The sequence below is a fragment of the Saccostrea cucullata genome, unplaced genomic scaffold (genome assembly GCF_032062105.1).
Source record: "Saccostrea cucullata isolate Sc308-1 unplaced genomic scaffold, CSIRO_AGI_Scuc_v1 ctg2777, whole genome shotgun sequence".
Lineage (NCBI taxonomy): Eukaryota > Metazoa > Mollusca > Bivalvia > Ostreida > Ostreidae > Saccostrea > Saccostrea cuccullata.
In genome coordinates this window covers 95,543-121,939 of record NW_026941264.1, presented here as the reverse complement: position 1 = coordinate 121,939, position 26,397 = coordinate 95,543, and the positions used below count along the sequence as shown (strand labels likewise).

Sequence of the window (26,397 nt, the reverse complement as noted above, 5' to 3'; positions counted from 1 at the left end):
ATAATCTTGTCTTCACAATCTATAGATTTTAATATACTAAATATCAAAGTATTTAATCCAAAAGTATTAAGAAATATGCTTATTCAAGTGTAAAATTTTACTCATTTCACGTGCACGCAGCTTGTAGAAGTCCATTACATCTATCTATGTTCTAAATCCCACCCTGTTTGGTTAAAAACCAAGGGAGTTATAGCTGTTCAAAGTTTCAGCCAATCAGATTGCAGCGCATGTACACGCACATGTATGCATGTGCATGGTGACCATACTTTCTTGTAGAAGTCCATTATATCTATCTATTCCAAATCCCATCCTGTTTGGTTGAAAAACAAGGAAGTTATAGCTGTTTAAAGTTTCAGCCAATCAGATTGCAGCGCACGTACACGCACGTGTATGCATGTGCATGGTGACCATACCTTCTTGTAGAAGTTCATTTTATATATCTATGTTCCAAATCCCATGCTGTTTGGTTGAAAACCAAGGGAGTTATAGCTATTTAAAGTTTCAGCCAATCAGATTGCAGTGCACGTGCTTACACGTGTTTTCATGATAATTGCTATATATCATGTTGTAGGATATCGTAATGCATGGCTATGTTCAAAATTTCAAAGGATTTCGTCAAAAAAACATGAAAGATATTGAGACTTTAGTTTCAGCCAATCAGAGCAAAGCGCACGTGCATGCGCGTTAGATCTTGCTATTTTGACCATGCTATCTTGTCTATACTACTAATGTATCCTTACATTATGAGTTTCAAAAAATTTCATCAAAAAATAAAAAAGTTACGGCAATATCCATTATATTGGTCATTTCACGTGTTGCACGTGCGCGCTCTTGCAAGCACGTGCGCGCAAAATGACCTTCGTTATACTCTACATAACATGCCTACTACCCTAAAAAGGTTTCACCTAAGTCGGATGTATAGTTTACAAGATCACTCGTGGACAAAATTTTCCCAGGAAGAAGAAAAATAATAAGAATAATAATAATAAGAAACAGAGTAAAAACAATATGTTCCCCAACTTCGTTTGGGGAACATAATTACCTTTCAATTATATTTTATATATTGTTACAATACAAGCTAAAGTTAACCATCAATAAGGTTAAACATATAAATCATATTTGAAGGAATTATAATTATATTCATTATAAGGGTGAAGAAATGAGGTACACCTATGTACATGATGGATGAAAAACTTGCGACAACGGTATCACCGTATGTCGCGAAAAAGTGCCCTTCTATTGCACCCCTCCATTTTCAGATCCTAGCTGGAACACTGACATGCATTTCAAATGTATAAAATTTGTATTTATTAAAATATATTTTGTTAACTATCTTACATGTAATAATTGTTTTTATGGTTCATTATGCATTCATTTGATTATTTTCAACTGTGTAAATGGGGAAAAAGTGGACATTTGAATAATGTATTATTGTATGTGTAAAATAGGGCTGGGACGATACCGAACTTAGCCAATCCGATACATATCACGATACCTTAGGTGCAATACGATACATATCACGATACATTTAAAACCAAATAAAACTTAGTCTAGATATTTTTTTAGAACCTTTAATTTGGAACATTACAGATTATAAAAAATAAACTAATTCAAAAGAAACCCGACTTACTGCCATTGTGTTTTCATTGATTTAACATAATCTCGCGTGTCTGATGCCATTCTGGTGCTTGTATTTTGAATTCTGTATCACCAAGACGTTTGTACTTTATTTCTGATTGTTTAAACGTCTTGATGATACAGACTAAAGGACTGAATTCTAAAGCCCAGACATTTTTGAAAATTAAAAAAAAGTGCTGTCAGGTATCGTGATACTAAATTATATGAATCGATCCGTATATCGTCAAAGTGAATACTGTGATGCATCGGTGCACCGGTGGATCGTCCCAGCACTAGTGTAAAATGTGATATTTTGTTATACGAGAGAGTCTGTACATGTAAAAATGTTATATTCTTTATTATTTAGCTCATTAAAATTATTTGAATTAAATATCTTGTTTTTCTTACCTGTGTGATGAACACAACAAAGGTTTCAGAGGTATTTGGTAGAAATATGGGTATACGGGTGTCAAAACTGTCTGTTGGTGACAAGACTTCATGCCGCATTGTTTATCCGCCATTATTGTTCTTTTCAAGGGGAGACAACTCCTGAAATCAGAGAAATTTTAGTGAAAATGAGAGTTACCTGTTTCTCTTTAGGTCTAGATCTCACACAAGGAAATAATTTCACTATATATTACTATAAAGCTTGAATTAAATTATTTAATTTATTAGACTCTCAGCAAAAAATTCATGAAAGAGAAAATAAAGATTAATGCTTAAACAAAATTTGAGATCAGAAAAAATATGCCTTATGCGGCTTTTAAGAAAGAAAATCGACAGTAAACATACCTACCCCGAAATGCACGTGGGATTCACATGTTGACAAACAGCCTACACACCATCCAGGAAGTTGCATCATCCACACCTGAAAAAAGAGTGCCTTTTAATTCAGTGAGATAATTCTGCTAAAGAAATGATATTCTTAGTACATGAGTCCAATTTTAATACTGTAGGCCTAAAACAAATTGCCAAAAATGAAAAAAGAAAAAAAAAATTCTCTATATATATATGGAACTTCAATTGACTAAGTTCATTTTGATTGGCTATTTCCTTGCGTAAGACCTTTAAGATTCTTCCAAAAATAAAACAAGCAATGTCTTCAGGACAGGTTATCAGTAAGGGACATCATGGAATCAAGTTATTTTTTAAAATAACTTTTTTAGGTTACTGCACTTATTTAAGACTATACAAAGAAGTAACTCACTTGAGTTAACTCTTAAAAAATTAGAATACCAGTTTTGCCAAAAAAACATCAATATGTTGAGTTTTCTGCTGATTAGAGATGATGTAAGGCTGGGGAAGTTGTAAATATATGTACTTCTTTTAATAAACTTAACAGACTTAACAGACTCAATTTTTTTAAGCTTTTAGGATGATATTAAAAAAAATATCATGATTTATTTAAACGAAAAATAATTCCATTTCATGAACATTTCAGGGATCAATTACACATCTTCCGCCAATTTTGCCAACACTGAGACTAATTCTCCTATCATCTTTGAACATTACTGTACAATCCCTAAGTCTTACATTTTTTGTGCAAAGCTGTATATTTTTGTGAAAGAGTTCTCAAGTGAGGTGGTTTTATGATGAATTAACAGAAATAAGTTATGATTTGTCCCTCTACTTAATAACCCAAGAACAGCATGACTAAAGTCTTTCAGATACCAGTGGGTTTACAATAATGAGTATAGTAAAGTATCAATAACTGAAATAAGTTACTGGAGAAAAGCATATAATCAGGGAATGATAACCCAAAATCCATGATGCCCTTGACTGGTTATGAGAACTGCTCGAATACTACTCTTGGAACTTACGCTTAATGAAAGGTAGTTAATTGGCCGATGCTAGAAAGTGGAGAAATTCTCCCCCAAAAGATCTTGCGCTGTAATATTGCACCTCTTTTGCATTACTGGATCTGCAGCTTATGGTCAAGACAAATCATAACGCTACGATCTGCAGCTGTAGACTTGAATAACCTAGGCCTAATTAAATTCATAATAGTGGGAGCAATATTTATGAGACAGGACCCCCCCCCCAAAAAAAAGGGACTCAGGAGAGAACCGTTCATATATTTTAAGCATGACCTACTTACAAGATTTATGGTGAAAGGCTCTATATTAAACCACTTTTATTTTTTATTCTTTCAAATAAAACAATAGAACATTGTTTGAGCACTAGATCTATACTGGTGTCTCATTATATCGCGGGTTTCGTTGTATCGCGGTACGTCGCAAAAATTTGGATACATAGCCTTTATTCTTTTTATGGATAGACAACATGTTTATGTTGTCTGAATGTTTACTTTTTTGATGATTAAGAAGTATGGAACATCCGTTTGAAAAAATATTTTTTAAAAAACGTAATTTTTCAAATTTTCAGTCACGTTTTTATTTTTTTTAAGCATTAAATCTATAACCTTGTAAAAATTATACTATAGCTCATCTTTTTAAAGGTTTTAAGTTTGTATATTTATTTACTTTTCCTGGAGAATTACATAGTAAATTCAGAAATAAAAATTGAGGTCCATGTCATCTACAAGTTTCCATGTTTTCCCATACCGCGATACAATGAGACTCTCCAATTTTGAAGGTAAATAAGACTTCCTGTTTTAAAAATAGACAATAACTTAAACAATGCCAATGTGTACACCAGGTCACGTGGTGGTTAGCTTGAACAGTTGAAATCTCTATATATAGAATGAAACACATTTTGGGGTAAATTTTACACTAAAAGTTAGTCCATAGATTGGTTTATTAATATTTTTAGATGAAAGTTAAAAGTAAAAAATTGGAATAACACTTTTCATGCAAAAGAATTAAGTACCACGATATAATGAGACACCAGTATACACTGTCACCGAGTTATCAACTTTTTGTTTTTAATTATTAGCTTAAAAGCCGACCCTTCTAATGTTTGTTTATATCTATCTGAGTATATTTTACTATTTCTTTTCAAATTATTTTATTTTACATTGTTAAAATAGATTCACCTGTAGCTATCCTCTTGCTCAATCTTTTGTTGTGACTGTCGTTTGATCCTTACTTCCCGCGCTTCCGCATGAATGGGTTTGACATTTCGATCCCGATGCATTTTAAACATGAAAAAAATACTTAGTCATGGTAATTGCAAGTTGAATTGAATAGATGTTAAATTCAAGGATTAAAAATGATTCCCAATGATGTCTTTCTCACAAACTGCTTTTGCCAAATTATATTTTGGTTGATTTTTTTCGAATATATTTTTTATCCTTTATTGATGATAATTTGAAAAAATTTGAACGACAAAATTACAGACTCCAGAAATATAGAAAGACTATAATTACAGACTGTGGACAAGTATCACAAGAGGATTCTTCAAACGGGGTAGGGGTTGGCCCACAGCATAACCTGATAACTGAAATGAAATGCATGGGGATCGGAACTTGAATTTTTCACAACAAGAAACAAACACATTGATGTTCAAGTAAAACAGCTTCTGGCGATTGTTTTATAATATAGATGTAGTGCTCCAGTAGCACACATAGAAAATTTGCGAGGAGCACTTACTTTTGAAGTTGAAGGGTATACATTTACACTTGGACAATGCACAGGTGCTTGAGGACAGCCCCCCCCCCCCTAATAAATATAGACCCGCGGGCCTTTTCGATTTTTTTTTCATAAACTATCTTTTAGTAAATTATTTGTCTTGTAATCCATACCATCAAAAAAAAAACCAAAAAGTTAAAAAACAAACACTTTCATTTATTTAAAAACTGAAAATAAAATCGTATTAACCCACTCTATATAACAAAACGAGTCATCCTTACATTTGTAAGTGGGTTATGGGGGATATTGGAGTTGTCGTTCGCCCCCCCCCCCCCACCCCACCCCACCCCACCCCGCGGTCATTCGAAATGCTACTAAAATACATGTAATTTCAAAATCATTACATCGGGATGTTTACAGTTGTCATAGATACAAAATGGTTGAAAATATTTCCGGTCATTTATTATCGCTCACACATTTAAATGAAAAAGTAATAAAGTGAACAAAAATACAATAAAATAAGGAAACAGGCTGTTCTTCTCTAACATACATAGAATTTCTCTAACAGCGATCAGACTTCTGACAAGATATCCTATTCAAACACTCTAATGCTAACGTCACACCTGAACACACACACAAGTAATTCACAGATGAGTGCCTGCCAAGATACACTGATAGAACGAATGTTAAAAGTACATTAAACATAACTTTAAAATACTGCAAAATATACTCACCTGGGTCTGTTTCCCGTGCAGAAAAGTACAAATTGGTTATTGTAAACCTTCAGTAAGTTTCAGGTATATGCTGGTGCAAAAATTAACAAATTCTACCCTGTCCCATAACTGTGTGTCTTGCACGCTGGACAGCTCTGCCGGGAATGACCTCAAGCTATTGTTACCCGTCGGCCAAAATTTTGCAAAGAATCCTGGGTGCTAACGGTGAGGTGTTTGAAGGGTAATTCTTGCAAACAAAACAAGGGGTACCCAAAAGGTTTAACTAGTGATTGTTACAATATGTACGCTCACAAATCACGTGCTACTCACATTAGTTTCAGAGTTATAGCTCGATACAATAAAGAGCATTGAAGTGGTAATTTTTCTTCTTCAGAATCTTCTTCTTATCGAACGTCATTATTGACTGTTTACCTTGTAGTCATTAAATAAGTGCATACTGATACACAATTTTTACTTTTTTATAATGAAAGTAAAGGTTTCTTTTTAGTATACAGTGAGATATGTCATTTTTAAAGCGTGCATAAAATCGAATTTTTGTGACATTCTAGTGTATATGAAGAAGAAAGGTGGACAAAAAAACTAAAAATTAACACTGCATACTGAAACAAACTGTTACGAGAAAGTTCCAATTTCCTCGACAATACATTATATAGAAAAAATACAGTATCCTTGACCCAAGCGCCTATGAAAATTTCATATAAGCTACATTAACCCATTTACAGTAAATTATTCAAAATGCCGGGGGAAGGGGGGTTATAATAAATATATTATATTGGCCATGGTATACTTGTATTTCCGTTTTTATTTGCTATTAAGCGCTTATAAAGCAAAATATAAGAATGCAAAAATTATTGTAGCTGCAGAACTGTAGCTCCCCCCAAAAAAATTGACAGACCGGAGAGCTACAGTGCCACTGACCCATTGAAAAAACTGTATATTTATTGCGCACAAAAAAGTGCGCTTTTTCTCGATTTATTTTTCCATGATTTTAAAACTATCATCTCAAAGAAGGATATGGAGATAACGAACAGTATTCAATCTCAAAGTCCATAAAACAATACAAAACTAGAGCAGAACAATCATCGAAAATTACGTCTGTTTATACTGCCATTTTGGTTTGAAAGATAATTCGGTCCGACGCGCTTCGTGCAGATGTAAACTACGAAAGTAATTGATAGAGGATTAAGGACCTTATTGAAATCTAACTTATTTGCAAATGAGGTAAGAATTTGGAAGAATGAATCTAGAACTGAGCGCTCTTTTTTGTGCGCAATAAATATACAGTTTTTTTCATTTGGTGGCACTGTATCTCCCCGGTCTATCAATATTATATATTTTTCGGAGAGCTACAGTTCTGCAGCTATAATCATTGTAAACAATATCTCCACTTGTAACTCTGAGGTAACAAAATAGACGTCCCTAACAATATGTTAGACATTATGTGGCAAAAAATAAAAGTGAAGTCTTTAGCTTGTTTAGATTCCAGATATCACTTTCACAATTACTTGAAACATTTGAATGCATATAAGTAAATCTGAAGAATCCATCACTGATATACTTCGAATAACGAACAGTACCGACCAGACGCAACCTGACTGAAAGCAGTCCAAGAGCACTGCTTTCTGAGACTGTTTTCTGTCAGATTGGATCCGGTCAGTACTGTAAGTGCAAATTTAAGCCCCCCCAATAAAATGGGCATTCGGCTCGTCTTACATGTACCCCCTCCCAGGATTAAAAAAAATCTTTTTCTCAAAAACCAATGGTCAAGATCAGCTGAAACTTACGAGAAAGTATTCTGGGGTGGTGTACATTCTACATTTTCCAAATTATGAACATTAATAGGGCAGGGTCATAATAGATACAATGTATTACAAAGGGAAATCTGGTAAAGAATATGGCCAAAGTTACTCAGGTGAACGATGTGGCCTATGGGCCTCTTGTTATATCATTTATAAAGTAATTTTGATTATTTTGTTGTCGTTTAAGACGATTAACCATGCAGTCCACTTATCTCTCTTAACAACAGGTGCCCCTACAGATTCACAAAGTCCTACATCGTCTCAAGCCGTGGTTCGGAGTCCGCTCTCTCCTAGACGGCCAGACTGGGAGAGGATCATACATTTTGGCCGTGGATTGCGACGATGTGTAGCCTATAGGACATCTTCTTGTGAAAATAGTTCTTTTATTTCATAAATTACAATACGATCCCTGAAAGCAATTATTTATTACATGTATCTTGAGATCAAAGGGGTAAAAAGGGGTAAAAACTATCTATTTTGAGATTTTCAATCTTTTTCATGCAAAATGTTGTTTGAGCAAATTCATTATTTTTTTTTTATTCTTCAAGGTTTTTACACAGTACACGGTGTAGTACCTAAACGGCTGCTATCGGAACAAAACCGCGTTCAGTGCTGCTATTCGAAAATTTTACGGCTGCTAGCAGAAATAAATATGTTGAAAACTCTTAGAACAAGTTGTAAAACAGTGAAATCATGACCCCAAATCAAGATAGTCTCTGGAAAGTCCGGGTGCACGGAACAAGTAAGGTATCTCTATAGATGTTGTCATGTGTAATTTGCAGAATAGCCCTCTAATAATTCAGAAATAGTAAAATTTCCGAAGCCTGTACCAAATCTTCAGTCAACAAATACCCACTTTTCATGCTTTTTTACATCATCTATTATTCAGATTGTGGGTATTTTGGTATTTGAAGATGCGCCAATCTATAATAATTCTTAGAAATAATCTTTAAAAATTGACATGTGTATTTTAAAAGAGATTTTTGGACAAAACACGATTTTTTAAAGTTACGGTTGCTATCAGAGTCTTAGCATGTATTGCACCGGTTAATAACTGAAAACATCGCATCGGCTGCTATTTGAAAATTTTCCTTATTAACAGAGATGTGAAACAAACTTATGGAAGCAAATGTCTAAAATATACATTTTAGATATCTAAAATTGCATGCGAAATAAGATGTCTATATATGCAGTTGACTTTTACCAACTTAACTCAGGGGTGTAACTTCGATTTTGAAAAGGGGGAGGGGCAGAAAAATTCAAATCTATTTTTTAAAAAGCAGACATGGGAAAAAAGGAAAGTTGTCAAACTTCATTCAGTGCCATTTTTTCTCACGCGCTACTGCCTACCCTTCGTTGACTGTACTGCAATAAAAAAGGGGGCCTTCACTGAAAATTTTCAATATAGTAAATGTTATGTTTGGAAGAAAGTCAACAGAAAAATTAGTAAATGTTATGTTTGGAAGAAAGTCAACAGACCTTTCAATAAACATTTTAGAAAGTAAAGGTTATACTTGGAACAAATTGTGGAGGGGGGGGGGGTCTGTAACTCGAATGTATCGTATTTTTGCAAAGTAGAGCTGATCTTCAAAAAGCATTGCTACACAACTCAAAAAGAAAGGTTTTCGAAAGGACCCGTAAATCAATTTGAAATAGCATATAATATATTTTTACTATCATTTACAATCATTAATTTTCTTTAAAACCTTTCTTAAGTTAGAGTCTTTGAGGATTTTCGTAGCCTACATGTACACTTAAACATATATAATATCTAGAAAAGTTAAATGTAAGCTTTGTCAAATATTTCTTATTCCATATTTCTTTTTCGAAGTACGGTGATGCATTGGTTCGTTGTATGACTAACATGCAATATTCAAAACATCGACCCCCCCTTCCCCCATTAGGCTTTTAAGAGTTCTTTAAATTATAAAGGCAAGAAAAGACAAGCCCCCCCCCCCCCCTTCACGAAAGAAAGCGTGGTTTTTATATTGGTGTTTTCCACTTCTTTTTACTGTCATATTTCTTGTAAATTGACTTAATATATTTCATTAGAATAATTGTTGGACTCTGGGAGTCTTTGACACTGCTACAGCAAAGATTCTTTTTAAAAAAATTCACAGAAAATTCTCTTAACAAAAAGGGGGAAAGAGGAGCAGACACCTCCCCCCCCCTTTACCTTCAACGTGCTTTACCCGATGCACATGTACAGTATTTGAACGTCCTATATATACGTATATAAATCGTAATAAATGAAAGCTCAGGTATGTACATACGTTATTGTCCACGTTTTACTCTTATGTACATTGTGCACTTTACATGTACTTGAGAAATTATCAACGTTGGACAGCAAAACTTTATAACTTTATGTGAGCTTTATTCATTTTTCAATTCATATTTTTTTTTTAATCAGATATAGAGGTTATTAATTTGTAGGTTTATGCTTGGATTTATAGAGGTGGGTTGCGTGATTGTTTGAGACAAATAATCTCTCGTGGTTTGTGAATCGATAATTGTATATGATTTTTTTAAATTCCAAATCGTAAATTTAATCAATCTGGCATAATAACATACCTGAAATATAATAAATTGAATGGTCACATGATTTAATGACCAACACAAAACTAAACAGTTGTGTGTGCGCGCACATGCACCATAGGCGTCGGAAGCAAATTGAAAGTTGGGAGGGGGGGGGTACACCAATAAAAAAAAAGATTTGCCGAAGTTTAATCATTAAGAAAGTATATAGTTTTCTTAACTATAATTGCATAACATAATTATGTAAATTGAGGATGTGATTTCATGAAATTTAAAAACTTAAACCTATTCCAATAGTAGCCGGTGCCGTTGTCTAATAGTAGCCGTAACACAAGATTCTCCTAATAAAAACGATCTAGCTTTTAAGAAACTCATCAAAGTGGACAATGATATAAAAAATAACCAATACTATTTACAAATACACAACGAACTGTCGATTCATTTTTATAAAATATCTAAAACTTCTGACGCAATTTTAAAATATTTCTTACGTGCATGTAAATGTGTCCAACGCTTTCGACAATTTTCGTCTTATATATCAGCAATTCTTTAATTCATTAAAATTCTAAATATACATGTTAGTTTCAAAATGTATGTAACGTTCCGCAAGGGTGGAATACCAAGCAGCTAAACTTTAATAATTGAATTATTGACCATTTTGTTGAGCCAGTGAAGAAAAATACTTACAATTTCGTCCATTTTTTTTCCACTAGCAACCGCTCAATTTTCAGATAGCAGTGATGAACGCGCAATTTTTTCTGATAGCAACCGTTTAGGTACTACACCGTGCAGTAGTCAGATTTACACGAAAGGTAGCTGTGATCACTGCAGCTCACTCAATGATATACTAGTACATGTATATCCCCACCTCCAATACCATTGGCAAAATCCATGTATTGTTCTCAGAGTGAACCCTCGGCGGGGTCCCTCGTATTATATTCTGAACCAGATGTCTCTGTCGAGACTGTAGCTCTACTGGTTTGTACTTATAACAAAGGATGAGAAAAAGAAGCCATTGCCATCAGACCACAACTGTAGAAGGAGTAGCTTTTTAAAGGAATTTCACAGACATTTCTATTTTTAGTAACCATGGCAACACCGTTCATCAAAATCAAAATCTGATGCACTATTCTATGTATCTTAATGTAGACTACTTGTGTGCCAAGTTATATTGAAATCAGATCATAACTGTAGGAGGAATAGCATTTTTAAGCAATTTCACAGAAATTCTAAAATGTAGGAGGAGTAGCATTTTGAAAAATTGTTTACAGACAGACGGAGAGACAGACAGACAGACGGACGGACGACGGACACCTTACTATCGCATAAGCTCTTCTGGTCTCTGACCAGTAGAGCTAAAAATTAAGCTTTAGAGGTTTTGTTGGAATGGCCTGTGTGTCATGGACATATTCTTATCAAAAAACCGATGAACTTCTGATGGATTTAATGTTAATGCATGTGTTTTATTCAACAACGAATTACTATTTTATAAAAGTTGAAGAAATATTGAATTTTTAATTTTTAAAGACAAATTTGGTGTAGACAAATGTAAAAGATAAACCAAATGAATGCTCTTAAATATTAAATGCTTTTGTAGCGGACAGTATATAGGGAACTTATACTGCATCGCTAGTGATTAGCTTTTGAAGTGATGCGGTAGAGTTTCTCTCTCTTTCAGGCAAGTTAAGCAGTGGCGAGTCTGTTTAACCCTTGGATGGGTGACCGCTTCACGTTACACTTTTGTCTAAATTCTCATGTAACTAGTTTGTTGGAGTGCACCAACACAGTTTTTTGGGGTAGGTGGGGTGGGGTTAGTGTTTTTTTTGTTTGTTTGTGTTGCCATGACAACAGGTGCATAGCTATCCCCCTCTCCCCCCCCCCCCCCCCCCCCCGCACACACACTTTTATTGCAAAGATAGACATAATATAGGCTTTGAAAACTAGGGCTGACCTTTTTTGTTGGTTAAGCCCCACCCCTCCCCCCACGTTCAATATGCCCCCTTTCAATTTGCCTCCTATGCGGGATAATGCCTATATACTTTGTCAGAATATTCCTTTAAATGTTATTGTTTGAAATTTTTTTAGATATAGAAGCTTTTCTCATATCTTACTGTGATTTCCATGGTGACTCGTAATTTGAGTAAAAACAATAGTTTTGTTGGTCAAATATCATTTTCATATAACCATGTAAACAAGTGTAAAAGGTTTTTTAAAGTGGCAAAAACTTGTTACCAATCCCTTTGTATGAAATATACAATAAAATAAAACAACAATCCTCTTTTATTTCATTTACAGATTTTTTCCTTCAATCTCCAATCTGGAATGCCAGGGACGCAGCATTCGGGGGGGGGGGGGGGGGGGGGGGGGGGGGGGGGGGGGGGCTGGCCCCCCTTTTTTCCCCAACATAACCTTTACAATAGTAAATGTTCATAGATGGGATGGTTGGCTCCCCCACTTCATAACCATAGTATAGTGAAAGCAAGGTTTGTAAGGAAAAAAATTGAGGTGATAGTAAGTTGGCTTTGAAAAAGTTGGCCACCCCAACAAATTAAAAGAATTTATAATATGAAGTTCATTAAAAGTCTGATTTCTTTAATAGCCATTAGTCTTTGAATTACAATCAGAACATTGTACATCTTGATCCAATTCAGCTCTGATACAAATAGGTCCATGATATTGAGATACTGGTATATCACCACTTGACATTGGAGGACTGCAAATTTGGACTTCATTCTACTGGGCACCCAGTGCCTGGCCTGAAGGACTGTTCTTTAATTTACCGGTATGTCTCTTGGGGGATACCCCAGATTTAAACCTGAGATATTTCTAGGTAAAAAGTTCTAGTACTCAGACATAACTCTACAATAAATGATCCAACCACTGTGCCATGCTGCTCCTATGTATAAAGGCCTATTAGTTTCTAAGGCATTGCATGATAGACAAGAAATGTCCATAAAAATTTATAGAACTAATAACAAATTCATCAACATATTTATTTACATAAAAAAAATTGCAACAGATAATTACAGCTCTGACATATAAATGATAGAAATAAATTGAACATACACAAAACCCTGGAATACCAGAGCACCTGAAAATAAAGCCTAAGGTGGATGTACCCCATGAGCAAGGCTGATTATTGACTTTCAACAAAAGCAAGTTATGATGAAATAGTGTAGATACGGGTCAGATGCAGTATACAAAGCATAAAACTACCAACATATAAAGCATAAGGCTACCAACATACAAAGCACAAGATTACCAGCATACAAAGCATAAGGCACAAGTATACAAAGCATAAGGCTACCAGTATACAAAGCATAAGGCTACAAGTATACAAAGCATAAGGCTACCAGCATACAAAGCATAAGGCTACCAGTATACAAAGCATAAGGCTACAAGTATACAAAGCATAAAGATACTAGTATACAAAGCATAAGATTACCAGCATACAAAGCATAAGGCTACCAGCATACAAAGTATAAGGCTACCAGTATACAAAGCATAAGGCTACCAGTAAACAAAGCATAAGGCTACCAGCATACAAAGCATAAGATTACCAGCATCAGCATACAAAGCATAAGGCTACCAGTATACAAAGCAATTAAGGCTATCAGCATCCATATGTGTAGGTGAACATATGCAAGTATGATCTTTAGAATATCAAGTACATTAAAGCAGCCTGCACTGTACTATAGTATTTGTCTAGAGCACACTTAAAGATATTAAGAGTGTCAAATGCAAGCATCCAAATATGCATTGTAAAGTGCTCTGCATGTTTGAGTTTTGAATCATCTTTGACCGAGTTTAATTCATGAATCGTAAAGCGCAACATATAGTCTTCATGTCTCTGCAAATACCAGGTATTTACATAACCAATTTAAAAACAGTTCTAAGCCCTGAAAAGAATTAATTAATTCTCTTCAGCAAATGCACACCTAAAACAAGTTGGTCAATATTTTTTTTTCTTTTATCCTACTTTAGGAAGTACTTGGGGTATGTGTAAAGAGATCATGACAAACATTATAGACAATTTCATGTTTGTCTGCAAAATTCATTACTGTTACTATCTATAGATACATGTAAGTCAACAAAATGAAAAGAAATAAACAAAGCAAAATCTTTAATACTTATATTTAGATAATTTCTAAATAACTTATTGCTATGGTTCACTTGCCACACACTACCCTCCCCCAAATTGCCACCCACTACCCCCCATTGGTTTCCCAATATATCCCTATGTAAAACTTGGGTCGGCCATTTTGGCCCCGCCCTAGCCCCAGGGGTCATGATTTGAACAAACCTGAATCTACACTAACCGAGGATAATATCACATGAGTTTTATCTTTCCTGTCTCAATGGTTCTTGAGAAGAAGATTTTTAAAGATTTTTCCTATATCTTCCTATGTAAATCTTGGGACGGCTATTTCGGCCCCGCCCTAGCCCCAGGGGTTATGATTTGAACAAACTTGAATCTACACTACCTCAGGATGATTCCACATGAGTTTTATCTATCCTGGTCCAGTGGTTCTTGAGAAGAAGATTTTCAAAGATTTTTCCTATATATTCCAATGTAAAATTTGGGTCGGCCATTGTGGCCCCACCCTTGCCCCGGGTGTCATGATTTGAAAAAAACTTGAGTCTACACTACCTCAGGATGATTCCACATGAGTTTCATCTTTCCTAACCCAGTGGTTCTTGAGAAGAAGATTTTTAAAGATTTTTCTTATATATTCCTATGTTAAACTTGGGTCGGCCATTTTGGCCCCACCCTTGCCCCAGGGGTGATGATTTGAACAAACTTGAATCTACACTACCTCAGGATGAATCCACATGAGTTTCATCTTTCCTGGCCCAGTGGTTCTTGAGAAGAAGATTTTTAAAGATTTTTCCTATATATTCCTATGTAAAACTTGGGTTGGCCATTTTGGCCCCACCCTTGCCCCGGGTGTCATGATTAGAACAAACTTGAATCTACACTACCTGAGGATGATTTCACATGAGTTTCATCTTTCCTGGCCCAGTGGTTCTGGAGAAGAAGATTTTTAAAGATTTTTCCAATATATTCCTATGTAAATCTTGGGTTGGCCATTTTGGCCCCACCCTTGCCCCGGGGGTCATGATTTGAACAAACTTGAGTCTACACTACCTGAGGATGATTCCACATGAGTTTCATCTTTCCTGGCCCAGTGGTTCTGGAGAAGAAGATTTTTAAAGATTTTTCCTATATATTCCTATGTAAAACTTGGGTCGGCCATTTTGGCCCCATCCTTGCCCCGGGGGTCATGATTTGAACAAACTTGAATCTACACTACCTGAAGATGCTTCCATATGAGTTTCATCTTTCCTGGCCCAGTGGTTCTGGAGAAGAAGATTTTTTTTAAAAATGCCATTTATTTTTGACAAATTCATGATTATCTCCCCTTGGAAAAGGGTGTGGCCCTTCATTTGAACAAACTTGAATCCCCTTCACCCAAAGATACTTTGTGCCAAGTTTGGTTGAAATTGGCCCAGTGGTTCTTGAGAAGAAGATGAAAATGTGAAAAGTTTACAACGACGACGATGTCAACGACAACAACGACGACGACAGACAACGGACAGATTGTGATCAGAAAAGCTCACTTGAGCCTTTGGCTCAGGTGAGCTAAAAAAGTGTGTATATAATAATACTGCTAAGAATTTCCAAAGCTAGTCATATAATCCCAGATCAATTATGGAAAATGTCATGTGCACAATACAAAAATGAATCTGTAAAATCTGTGAAAGATAAATCAGAGAAATGATATTTGTGTTAAATAATGCAATAAATCCATAACCCTAAACAATTAAGTTGCATATTATATCCTTAATAATGTATGACAAACATTACTCAAAAGCCTACTTTGAAAAGTTTGCTTACTTATAAAGTTAAGTAAAATTCATTAGAAAATAAACAGAGCAACCTCTCTGTTAAACTATTTCCAAGTATCAGGAGAACTGGATTATAGAAACTACATGTACTGTATACAGGGCTATTTTTGCCCCGTCTTATTTTTGCCCTTAAACGCTTGAAAACAATTTCGTCCCATTTTAAACTCGCCCAGCCAATTTTTTTTAAAAGAAATTATACTGTATTTTTTGAATTCGCTCCATTTTAAATTCGCCCAAAGGAGGATAGGGCGAAAGGGGCGAAAACATAACGGGGGCGAAAATTTCCCTGTATAGTATTATGTATACAGTTCCATATTTAAATCATCTCTTTAACCCAAGATATATGACACAGACAGTAAAAAGTAAACTTTACAAATCTGCATGAAAAATCCCTATATAAACCCGTGTAACACAAGATTATGTTAATCATAGATACATAATCAACACTGCATGTATGAAATTCCCATTTATACTTCAATTAATTCAGGTATAATTCTGAAACTATACAGACTATGCAAAATTATATGAAATTTCTAATATCCCTAATAGCCCCCGATATACCATTGAAACTGTAAAGCATACAATACACATGTATTACATGAAAATTCTCATAACCATGAAGCATGAATGCTCTTTTCAATTTATATTTCTAGGCATAATTTTCGCTTGAAATGCACCTTGCTTCATATCATTGTAAACGTTTGACAATATACTTTTATTCTATACCCAAAAAGTATCTAAAACATGTGAGCTATTTTTATTTTTATCATTGAAAGGGAGGCATATGAATTTCCTACATGTGCTACATTTTAGCAATTTGACCTTCACCCTTTAATTGTGGCCCGGATCCAAATACCATGGAAACAATAGAGTAAACATTACTACATAAAGTTCCTAATTGCAATATATGTCCATAAAATATCTTTACTTTTCTACAACTCCCAAAACCACTTTCTCTTTGGAGACCCTTGGAGACTTTTTAGGTTTCTCTTTTTCAGGCTTATCATGAGCATTTGGTGACCTGAAAATTATAAATACAGACATTAGACTATGTTTAAAAGAATAGGCACTGTGGTGCTTATTTTTCTTTTTGAATGAATTCCAAATATTACCTGGTAATACATAATGTTTTATCTTTCAAATTTCTTTAAAAAAAAAAACAACATGAGGATCAGAGTATTTTACTGTGTTGGGGGAGGTACTCGGAGGAATTCCTGTGATCACCAGCATACGACTGGACACAGAGGGGTTACTCAGAGTAATGGCTGCAACTGATACAGCGTCATTCAGAAAACATCTCCCATGCTTCTCCTTGAATCCCAAGCACCTGTAAAAACACACACTCACTTAGGTTTACTGAAGAGGAATATATTTTTCAACTTTTGATTTAACTTCAAGAGAAAATTGAATCCATAATTTTGAAAATGCATACTTTTCCTTCAATTTTAACCTGAAATCAACAAAACTATTAACACAAGCTTTAAAATAACTACCTGAGGATTTTGGATACAGTGACAGCTCTGTGTAACCACAGAATATTCTCCATTTTGACATTAGTTCCATTATGATCGCCCTTTCCAGGATCACTCCCGCCAGTGGCCATAGAAGTCCCAGAGGTGGAGGGGGAAGCAGAGGCCGCTGAGGCCGAGGATGAAGACAGAGTCACATCCGAAGAGGCCGCTCAGGCCGAGGAAGAAGACAGAGTCACATCCGAGGAAGACGTGGGGCTCAGAGACATGGAGGGGTCACTCTCACTTGTACCCTGGGCACGGCTCCTCCGCTGAGCAGTGGTGGATCTCTTGGGCACGGCTCCTCCGCTGAGCAGTGGTGGATCTCTTGGGCTCGGCTCCTCCGCTGAGCAGTGGTGGATCTCTTGGGCTCGGCTCCTCCGCTGAGCAGTGGTGGATCTCTTGGGCACGGCTCCTCCGCTGAGCAGTGGTGGATCTCTTGGGCTCGGCTCCTCCGCTGAGCAGTGGTGGATCTCTTGGGCACGGCTCCTCTGCTGAGCAGTGGTGGATCTCTTGGGCTCGGCTCCTCCGCTGAGCAGTGGTGGATCTCTTGGGCACGGCTCCTCCTCTCTCTTTATCTCTTTTTGCTTTGAGTTTCTTCCTCTTGGCAGAAGATGTGGGACTGCTGAGGGGATGTAGAGAAGAAGAGGATGCAGTCTCCAGAGTTGAGGATGAGGAGGAGGACTGAGTTCTGAGACTGGGAGGAGGTTTGAATCAATCCTCATATCGCAACTCTGCCACCGCCAAATTAACCTCCATCAGAGCGTGGAAATATGTAATCTACCTTTGTCTGATACACCAATAACAATTCCTGTTCCACTCACTAAAGTACCGGACTGCCGTCCTAGAAAAGTAAACAAATCTTCTTTCCTATGTGATATGAATAGTCCTCATATGTATCTACATATCAAAAAAGTTTCAGATTTTTTACAAACATCCATGACAAGATAAAGTATACAGTATAATCGAAAATTTTCATATGTACACAATTATGATACATAAACGTCAGCCATTTTGGCCCAACCCTAGCCCCAGGGATCATGATTTGAACAAACCTAAATCTACACTACCTGAGGATGATTTCACATGAGTTTCATCTTTCCTGGCCCAATGGTTCTTGAGAAGAAGATTTTTAAAAAATTTTCCTATATATTCCAATGTAAAACTTTGATTCGCCATTTTGGCCTCACCCTAGCCCCGGGGGTCATGATTTGAACAAACTTGAATCTACACTACCTGAGGATGATTCCACATGAGTTTCATCTTTCCTGGCCTAGTGGTTCTTGAGAAGGAGGTTTTTTATAAATGCCATTAATTTTTCTCTAATTCATAATTATCTCCCCTTGGAAAAGGGTGTGGCCCTTCATTTGAACAGACTTAAATCCCCTTTACCCAAGGATACTTTGTAGAAAGTTTGGTTGAAATTGGCCCAGTAGTTCTTGAGAAGAAGATGAAAATGTGAAAAGTTTACAAAAGACGACAACAACAACGACAACAGATGACAGACAACTTTCGATCAGAAAAGCTGACTTGAGCCTTCGGCTCAGATGAGCTAAACTGTCATTCAGTGTCAATACACATTGTTGAACATAAGATGTAGCAATAGAGGTAATGTGCCTACTCTTTCTTTGCAGCCTTGGAGTCTGTTTTACAGGACACCACCAGACACCCGGCCCCTGGAAAGTGGAGGTCTGTGTTAACCTTGACCTCTGTTACAGGAAATTCTTCATAGGGAAACATCTCAGGGGCAGTCTGAAATAAAAACAAACAAGAATCTGTAACAAATTATACTTTGAAAAAGTATCAGCATTATGTGCTCTTTCACCTCCATATTTTGACCTTGTGCAAACTGAAGTTTTGTCATTGACCTTCAGTTTGCACAAAATGAAAGGCTCTATGAAAAAATACGAATTCATGAATTTCTTTTAGACTATGAAATATGTTTACAATTTAGATTAGAATACATTAAAGGTGTTTAAAAAAATACCTGGAAGCATATGTAGATCTGGGTTGTCAATTCAATCAAATAATCCTCTCCTTGATTGGCAGCTCTAGCAATGGTGACAGCCAGATCTCTCTATAATATAGGGAAAAGAGTAACAATTATTTTCAAAGTGAACTCTATACAAATCTTAGGCCCTCTCAGTACTTTACTATGACAATTTCAGAAAAATCCTTAGCATCATTTCAAACTTTGTTCTAAGCCCTAACAAAAAATACTGAAACAAATATATGGTCCCATGGCGTTTATAGGTCAAAATTGCAGTAATTTTCAACTTATAGAGATCCACAGTAAATAACACGCTACATAAAAAATCAACCCCCACTCCTAAAATCTTCCCTGGTAATTCTATAGTTTCTGTAATATTCCCTCATCCCATCATTTATTTCAAACGTCATTAATTTTACTTTAAAATGAAAACAATGAAATACCTGATTTCAGCCAAGGGCATAACGCCTACCCATTCAGTATTCTGTTTAATGTTATGACCATAACAAATAAAGCCATGTGTACATCCGGGAATTTGGTGCTCTCATTCCTATACTTACATACTTACCTGTCCCAGAATTAGTCAATTGTGGTAATTTCAAAGACTTTACACCTACCTGTGAACATGTATGAAATTTGAGTCCTGTTACTTCAGTGTATTGGATACTGTGTCCATCCCAATAGGTCACACCTTACTGCTTCCACCACAGTTCAACAGAGTGAATGACTTTCTGACCAGTGATCGTATTTGGACATATTTGTGACTGTAATAAATAAAATATTTGTTCAATGAATTTTTTTTGTTTTATGATGTTAATAAAATGATATTAAGTCAAAATTGAGTCCATTTTTTCATAAGGGTGGATTCTACCCAAAATTTGAAAATAGGTCCAAAATTGCATGAAAACCTAGCAAATTAGGCAATATACAAAGATTTCAAAAGGACAAATTAGCAAACTCTTTGTTGATTATTAAAAGTTAATCATTATTGACTCTGATATACCAAAAGATTCTTATCTGTTCCCCCCTGCTGATTAAGTATGTGCAAAAAGTTTCACCTCCCCATCTAATGAAGCTTTATTAAGAGAAATAGCAGGTGCCCCCTATATAATCTTTGTTTACAATTAATTTAGACAAAAGACACCCCCTCCCCATTTTGATAACACATTAGACTTCAGTCACTGTAGCCTTAAACAGCATAAACTATTTGTCAAGTTTTCGGAACTATAAGCCTAAACAAGGAGAATTAAAAGCAATGCCAAAATTCAAAAAGGGTCATGATCATGGTTACAAGCCCCAAAATGTGCCACATAATAAGGGGGTGAAAAGTAAAGAGGAGGAAAACTTACCCGTACCATACAGCAGACTGTCCAAGGAGATGAATAAGATGGTGTAGGACACTCCGTCAGCTGCGGAAAAAGAGGAAATGCTTGTGCGGGGAACATCAGCCACTGTCTTCTTTGCCCAAGGAAGCTGAGAGATGAAGCCCCACCACAGCTAGTGCTTAAATGAAAAGGAATCAGTGCAGTAAGTCAAATTTTGTATAAAACAATGATAACAAAGCAATATTTTTCAAATATTCTTACAGATTAAGTATTCATATATCAGATATCAAGTTAAAAATGTAAAAAAAAAATAAAGTTAATTCTAAGGGGGATTACATGTTATACACAATTACATGTAGCTACATGTAAATACATGCAAAGTTAAATGTGATACATGCAGCTGAATTACATTTTAACATTTACAAACAAATCATAAGTATTAAGTTGAAACAATTAAAATTACATGATGCTGAAGTTCTGTATGTCTAGTCAGTAGGTCTAAGGGAAATAACTCTAATGACTACTCTCATGCTCTTCTACCTGTTGACGGTTTCATGCAAATAAAGTATTGTGACCTTACCTAGGCTGGCTAACCAAAATTCCCACAGACTTTGACACTTGGGGAAAACAGCCGAGATGTGGAATGAAGTTGTCTCACTGCACCAGCTACAGACATCCGGCTGTGATGGACCCCTCAGTGGCCCTCACGTGGAACTTGGCATCTGAGGAAAGGCATGGTCTTGCAAGTAGAATGGGCCTCCACTGCACGAAATACCTGTTTGTTTCCCAGCGGTACAAGTTTTACGAGGAGGTTGAGACCAATTCCCCGGGTAGGAAAGCTGCCACTCTGAATCACGGTCTACAAATTGGCCTCAGTCAAACTCCTATAGAACTGATAATGATGGGATGAGGAAAGTTCTTCTTTTGACCAACACTCCCCCTCCTACTCGTAATTCCCTACAAAAAATGTCAAATAAATTATGCCCATGATTGAAAATATAAATGAGGCTGACATGAGTAACCGGTGTCGCCAGCTGGTGGATGTCAACACTCTAAGGGGAAGTGACTCCCCACATGCCATCCCCATACAGTGGGATGGCATGTACAATAATGCCCTGTACTCGAGGGTGGGTGAGACACCCTTCCAGCCGGCGACACAGACAGTGTACTCATTTGCTGAAAATGTTACATCAAAACATCAAATAGTTTAAATGATTAGAAAAAATAAAATTTGCTCAAAACATGGCCACTTACTTGATGAGGGCACTGCTAACCATCAGTGTAGTCCTGGGGTGTGTGGGCAAATCTACCAATGTCCCATACATGTACCATTGGGGATGAGTTCAATTGGGCTAGGGAGGGGATGACGGAACTCCTCTGCAAAGATGGCCTCGAGGTAAGGGAGGTAACCACTGACCCGGACAGCTCTGTCGGTCGAGCTGCAGATTCCCTCTACAAGGACGGTCTGCTACAAAATAAACCAGTACATTATATTGACACTCAACACTTGTCCGAGTCGATCAAAAAGGCAATTAAAAAAGATCAGAAACTTTTGGAGGTCATGCATGCCAAAGAGAACTAAAGCAGAAAAAACCAAACTTTTGCAAAATTTTGCCCTAGATGCTATTGAAAGATGTACAGCTGAGACTAATCAAGCTCATGCAGTATATATTGGAGATGCAGATAAATTAAAAAACAAGCTCTCATATGCCAAACATGCAATAGTGAAATGTTACATGGGAGCTAGATCATGCATCATGCAGAAAACACTCTCTGGTGTGCAAAAGGATAAAGTAAATCAAAGTACTGAGAGTACTGATAGGCGGAAGCATGTTTGCAGGTTCTCATGTGCAAAACTTTAATGACACATATTTGAAGCATAATCTTTTTTAAAGAGCGGGGGGGGGGGGGGGTGATAAATATTTTGATGGATTGTAGTATTTAAACCAAGGAACAAGAATAAACAATATGTCCTGGTTTTGATGCGGATACATGAGAATAAGTACGTCAATAGCAATATGAACATTTTAACATTTATTATACCCTCGCTTGAAAAGTGGGAGGGTATACTGTAATCGATAAGTCCGTCCGTCCGTCTGTCTGATACGCTTTGGGGTACTCATATCTTATCCGCAACTACTCTCATACCAATGAGTGAAATTTAATGAAACTTTCACAGAATCTTTATTACATATTGCTATTGTGCACCTCCTCTTTTACTTTTTGATCCAACAAATATTTTGGGTTTCCAGGCCACAGCAAAACATGGACTTTTCCATTATAATCATATGGGAGGCGGGGGTATCATTTAGTCAGTTCATTGCTCACAGTACCTCTTGTTTTTTGTCAAGTATAACAAGTTAAAATTGAAATGCAAGTTGCAATACATAAAATTTGTAAGATATGGTTTTGGGGAACAAGAAATGGAAAATTATAAAATTTCACACAAAAATGAGAACTAATGAGTAATAAAAAACAATAAATATCACAACTGCTTTTGGGTTTTGTATGTGTACATGTATTAAAGTTTTAGTACCAATGAAACAAAGTCTTGTTATGAAACAGCAAATTATATAAGGAATACAACATACACAGAAGACCTTACATAGATTTACAATGTGCTTGTGGTTCTATGAATTGCTTCTACCATGGCAGGCCCTTGAATGCCAGACAGTTTTATTTTTATTCCTGTGGTAAATTTGTCTTTGATGATTGTATTAAAATATTGGTACATAGATCTCAATATCAGTGGTGATTTCTTTTCTGGGAGATTTTCTACACGATTCCCTTCACAACTGTCTCTTGGCAGAATTTTCTACAAAGTGTATAATTGAAAAAAAAATTAAGAATATCTCACAATGTTTATTTAACAAAAATTATTTCACATTATGTATCTGACTTTCAATAAATGAAATCAAGGACTTCAAATAACCTTTTATGATATACCAGTTATTTTAATATATTTTCTAGGGAAGTCAAGTATCGAATACTAAAAAAAAGTTACTCGTTTACTCGGATGTATATTATTTCTTTTTACAAGGTACACATTTTTATCAGAAACTTATCAATTATAACTAAAACATGCAAATGGTAATATGCATGTCTTCATCCACACCTAGCTGTAAAACACCCGTTATCGCCTTGATCTACATTCATTCATTCAGTGAAATCTGACATGCAAAGAAATTAATGCCACTATACCAACTTCAAGAGTGAAGTGGGTATATAGAAATAACAAAAGATTCAAAACTGCGGAAAGTGAACTTGTGTAGTATTTAGTTTATGTAAATATACTGGAAACAACCAACAAATGAAATAATATAAGAAGCGATCCTGACCAACAACATCTGTCCCCTCTCTTTTGCTAGTTATATAACCTACATGTGTATACAGCAGTTTTTGAAATAGATCCAATTAAAACAACCTTTTGTAATTTTGGGTGTACATGTATTGTGCATTTGTGTTTTATTTGATAACTAATTTTAGTACCAAAAATTATTTCCAATGGAATTCATAATCATCTGTACATGTAATGAAAAAGTCAGATATCGAGTAAGCGATTATTAAACATGATAAATATTGACTGATTTGACTTCTCTAATATTTTTTTGTATTTGTTTTCTCTTTCAAAAGCCTACTATTATAAGTAAATATGTATTTGCATGTATTTAAAAAAAATGAAAAGAAAATAAGTCAACAAAAATAAGAAAAGTCAAAATATACTTTCAAAAATAGTATTTGGTTCAGTTTTGCCATCATAACAAGATGATTTGTTATGCTATAAAAAATATGTATCATAAGTTATGAAAATTTTTTCCACTTATCTAGAAATATAATAAATTGATGTACTCACCTTCAGAAAAGTGTTTCTGGTTGTGCTGAGTTGAGTTTTCTTCTGCCATTTAGAGGTGGCACAGGGCAAATCCACAATGCAATCTTAATTATATCCCCTTTCTGTTAGCTGCCTCCGTAGCAGGGACACATCTATACAAAACACAATGTGGTTCTTATGCTTGCGTTTAATTTCTGTCCAGATTTTACAGTTTTGGCCCATCCTTCAACATACATGTATTAACATTAAATGAGAAAGGATATATAAATGTATACACAAACTCGGCATGATAATTCCTCAAATAATTTCTCCCAGGCATGTAATCATGGTAATTAGAGTACCAGGTCGTTCGATAAGACCCGATCATAACAGCTATCATATTACGATATCTAAAGCATCCCTGCATAGGAAGGCGACATTTTCAGGTTAAAACAATCAAAGATAAGGGTGACAATAAAAGATAGGCTAATCACACAGCGTGAGTTACCTTATTTATTTTGAAGAGAAGGCCTGTCACTTCCAGTCAATCATTGTAAATCATTTGTGCTCCACGTGGGTTTGTTGACAATAATTTCACGCTGAATCGTCTATATGTTAGATTATTACGCGAATGTAGTACACAATTGATAAAAGGAGTTACATACCTCTTTTCTTCTATTTCATTCAAGATTATTGAAAAGATAAGTTCCTCAGTAGCTATGTACCTGTCATTATTCTTAAACATAATTACCTACTTGAACTATTTTGTCCCTCGTAGTATTTCTAAAGATCGCTTCAGTACCCCGTGCTAATCAAATGTTGAACCCGATTTGTTTATGTTTTAGACATACAGAGTTGTCGTTCGTTCTTCTCTCAAACGTGAAACGTATCAGCAGTAACAAAGTAGCTATTCGTTCTATTATTAGGCTATTATTTTTATTGGACTTTTTTACATTAATCAAAATAAATTGTTAAAATAAATTCACCATAACACACGCTTTTTGATTTGATAATAACGATAAAGATTGGGAAGGGGTCAAATATGATTAAGCGGGTTGTATGCCCTTAGTTTAAGATACATCCGTTTGGAGTACCATGAAGCGGGGCAAACATCTTGAGAGGTCGAAAGGTCAACAAAGCATGCAAAAGTAAAAGGCGGCTTCCGCCCAAAAATAATTGGGTTAGCAAGAGTTTTTATTTAGGTCAAGGTTTTACAATATCGTCTTCCATGGAAAATGAGGCAAGGCTCCAAGCCTGCATCTCTAAGAGGTTGTTTCCAGCTGTACTGGACAGGACGATCAAAAACACCAACTCACAAAAGGTCGAAAGCTTCAACAGAACTCTGTGATAATCCCTGCCTCGTAATGTTACCGGTACTTTCAAAAGAAACTTTGCTGGTCGGGCGCATGATCCTAAGCTCCGAAGCCTCTGTGCAGGGGTTGGTGCCCCCATCCCCACTGGTGGCCAAGTGGATCAGACCCTGAATAAAATACAAAATGAACATGGGGAATTAAATAAATTGTATCAGAAAACTCAATTGTATGAAACAAAAAGGGTAATTAATCGTAACAAATTATATAAACTTTATGAAAAACATCAGGAAGAAGTAAAATACAAGAAAAACATGATGTTAGCTGA

At 35.8% G+C, this 26,397-nt stretch overlaps 2 long non-coding RNA genes and 1 pseudogene across 2 annotated transcripts; 1 reads left to right on the top strand and 2 right to left on the bottom strand.

The window, feature by feature from the left end:
* Window positions 1–18,033: 18,033 nt before the first annotated feature.
* Window positions 18,034–21,058, bottom strand: LOC134257509 (uncharacterized). The gene is made up of 5 exons (XR_009989935.1): window positions 20,973–21,058; window positions 20,241–20,387; window positions 19,621–19,710; window positions 19,255–19,385; window positions 18,034–18,477 (listed from the first exon to the last, which is right to left on the bottom strand). It is a non-coding gene; the product is annotated as an uncharacterized LOC134257509 (long non-coding RNA).
* Window positions 21,059–21,591: 533 nt separating this feature from the next.
* On the top strand, window positions 21,592–22,810 carry LOC134257512 (uncharacterized; annotated as a pseudogene).
* A 913-nt stretch (window positions 22,811–23,723) lies between these two features.
* On the bottom strand, window positions 23,724–25,436 carry LOC134257508 (uncharacterized). Its single transcript, XR_009989934.1, has 3 exons — window positions 25,268–25,436; window positions 24,802–24,932; window positions 23,724–23,763 (listed from the first exon to the last, which is right to left on the bottom strand). It is a non-coding gene; the product is annotated as an uncharacterized LOC134257508 (long non-coding RNA).
* Window positions 25,437–26,397: the final 961 nt, after the last annotated feature.